Here is a 3,280-nt window from a genome sequence, read left to right on the forward strand (position 1 = left end):
TTCCCACTGCTACACAGTGTATGCTAATACCAGGAGTTCCAGGCGCATTATTCTGCCTATTATAAATCCGTGCATCATCAATATGAGTTTGAACCCATCATTTTAAAGGGGTGGTTCAGGATTTTGGACATAAGACCTCATTTCCAAGTAAGCAAGTGTGATATTTATCAGTGGAGACCGTTTTCAACACGTTTCATCCAGTCCTTGTAATTGCAGAGTTCGCAGGTGCTAGGCTAGCGCAAGTCAACGGTATGTGCTAGCCTGCCACTAAAGACAGTCTTACCCACTCCAAAGTACACCCGAGGCAAATTCCAGACAATCGATGTAAATGTCTGTGTTGATAGAATAGTGTAAGAAATACAACTACCCTCGCATCGCGTTGCAATAGTTATACTTTGGTCCCTGAAGTTGGTAGTAGTCATTTTGCATCTCAGCAGCGGACTGATATTACCAAGGCTACTACTAAGTATCCCCATTGGAGTACGCTTTACTGTTTACTTTTCGGCGCAGTACTACTAACCGGAGCAAGTATAATTCCGTCGTGGTAAGAAACAAGTCCCTCAAAATGTAATGCGATCGATCGTTGAAATGCAAGGATAGAATAACGTTAGAAATAACAGTATCAATACAGACATTTACATCGATAGTCTGGCGTTATAATTTATTTGCCTCGGGTGTACTGTGGAGTGGATAAGACTGTTTTTAGTGGCAGGCTAGCACATACCGTTGACTTGCGCTAGCCTAGCACCTGCGAACTCTGCAATTAGAAGGACTGGATGAAACGTGTTGAAAACGGTCTCCACTGATAAATATCACACTTGCTTACTTGGAAATGAGGTCTTATGTCCAAAATCCTGAACCACCCCTTTAAGGCAAAAGAATGACACCGAGTTGCTTTCAAGTGTCTACTGCAGGCTACACCTCTCTGTCCATATGCATACAGGCTATGGCCGCTGATGCTTTGAAAAATGGAGAAGTTTCTTTAAGCCTCAAAAGCAACTTCCAAATGTCATAATGTTAGTGTAACACAAATGTCACAATACTGAATACCTTATTGCTGGTGTGGTGTGGTGTGGTGTGGTCGCCAAAGACACCGGGAAGGGAATTGCACTTAGTCTGAGTTTGTATAATTTAAAATATATTAAAAGTTATGGTAATTAGTGTAGGCCTAACAACATGACAAACATCTGAAAACGCTGTGGAGTAACATCTCCACCTAGTGGATATTTGACTTTACAGCACTGTTAGTTGAAAATAATGTCCTTTCTTGAAAAATAAATTATATTTTTATATGCAGGCTACTAAACGTAGAGTCTATGCTCATGTCCGTGGAATGATACGTGGTCCTGGTGTTGACTACAAGCTCTTTCTTCGGTCCCCAGACGTTTAACAGTCACAGTTCACCTCACTGCAGGTTTGGTGTGGACGCGCCTAAGTACGTGCGCAGGTCGGATATGTTTGACTTGATTATTTTTGCTGGAATAGTTTCCATATTTAGCCTCTGGTAGGCGGCGAAGCGGTGACATCCTCCGAACGAGTATAGTAGTTTCCTCCCTTCTCCCCCTTTATCCACAGCACATCAATGGGGGGAACTGTCCGCATGTCCGGCGTTTCCTCTGGAGGTAATTACACAAACACGCGTCAGGAGATAACATTGTGGCATACGTTATCATAAACTAGGCTACTAGACAGTCAAAGTTAACTTTGCAAACAAGCCTAAATCAATTAGGCTATATGACCCTTAAATGTTGCTCTTTACATCCAATGTTTAGCCTACATCCAATAGCAAGAGCCCAATGTGCGTCATCTAGATACTACTGTAATCGTTGGTTGGAAAAAAAAAGAAAAGAAACAATGACTTTACATTAGGCTATCACCCATGGGACCCTATAAAAATTATCTTTACGGCCAAATCGGCTACATTGTTAGAGTAGCCAGGACTGTCACGGGAAGTGGCCTAACTTACCTGTATTGTGTTCATGAGACTCTGAACTTTGTTCTCGTCCAAAACCGACGGAATGGGTCGGATGATGACATTCATTGGAACGCTGTGAACTTCCTCGATATTATCAGAATAATGGACCTGTTTTCGGGCGGAAGGCTGCCCATGTTCAATTGGTGGCAGTCTACAAACTGTTGAAAAGGAGAAATGTTCAAAGTCTTCTTATAGTCTGAGCGAATTAGCCTAGAAAAGGGTCAAAGGTGGAAGTAAATACAGCAAAAGCATATTTGGTATCATTTGAATCATAATTTTCTGTAGATTAAGAATTTGTGGTGCCTACAGCGCAGAATTGTACCGAAAAAAATATATAGGGCTTTGAATGGAGCATGGCACAATGATTTTTGGGCCAAAAACGTATGTTAGTACGTCTTGATATTAGCTGATATCTCTTAAGCCAATTGAAAGATATTCATCAAACTTGGTCTACTTTCCCACTATAAGTTGTCAAAGAACTGGCAAGACAATTTAGGTATTGAGGTCAAAGGTCAAGGTTACAAGGGGTCACACAAATAACTCACATGCAGTATTTGGTTCATATCTCCAAAGCAGACTGTTGGATCTTCATTAACTCTAGTAAATTTATTGTCTATACAAGTTAGATGAACTTAGGGACTCAGGGCCATGGGGTCAAAGGTTAAGGTCAGTTTTATCCCCTGACATACAAGGTTATAGACGGTGGAGACATGCTAATCAACATGCCATGTTCAATTCAATTACTGTAAATATAGTGATTTCTTTTTTTTTATGTTGCACAACATAGACTTGGTTGTTTTTGACATGGGGAGTCCCTATCTACAGCACAATGAGTTTAATACCCCTTCTTTGTATATAAGAATCAAGAATCTGATTGCAATTACTAGGCAAATGTGCTTAGCAGTTATACAGTAACAGTGAAATACGTCCACTAGCATAGTTATGACCTGACCAATATCTCTTTCAATATTGCCCTTGCAGTCCTTTCCACAGTACAAGCAGTGCTACTTCCAGCTGTAAATTATAGCTTTCTGTGCTGTTGTGACTTTCCATACGTTAGTATGACTGTTAACTGTGGCCCTTGCTATTTTTCCCTTCGTGGACAAGGTGTTGTCCACTTTCTCCTGGTAATTTCTGTGACCCTGATGACAGCATTGTCTTCCAGTTTTGATGTTAGTAATGTGCCATGTCTGTTATTTGCAATGGATGATGAGACAGCACTTGAAGAGGAACCTGGCATATGCGCAGATCTTTGTGTTATCTGCCAATGTGGAGGTGAGCTGTCATCTTGTAGCACTGGCTTGC

At 41.1% G+C, this 3,280-nt stretch overlaps 1 pseudogene; it reads right to left on the bottom strand.

Annotated features, from left to right (window-relative positions):
- Positions 1-1,210: 1,210 nt before the first annotated feature.
- On the bottom strand, positions 1,211-2,109 carry LOC143114963 (sulfiredoxin-1-like; annotated as a pseudogene).
- Positions 2,110-3,280: the final 1,171 nt, after the last annotated feature.

This window comes from Alosa pseudoharengus, unplaced genomic scaffold, assembly GCF_046254945.1.
Source record: "Alosa pseudoharengus isolate Yale_2024_CS ecotype anadromous, Long Island Sound unplaced genomic scaffold, YU_APseudo_1.1 YU_APseudo_1.1_scf_9, whole genome shotgun sequence".
In the NCBI taxonomy this organism is placed as follows: Eukaryota; Metazoa; Chordata; class Actinopteri; order Clupeiformes; family Clupeidae; genus Alosa; species Alosa pseudoharengus.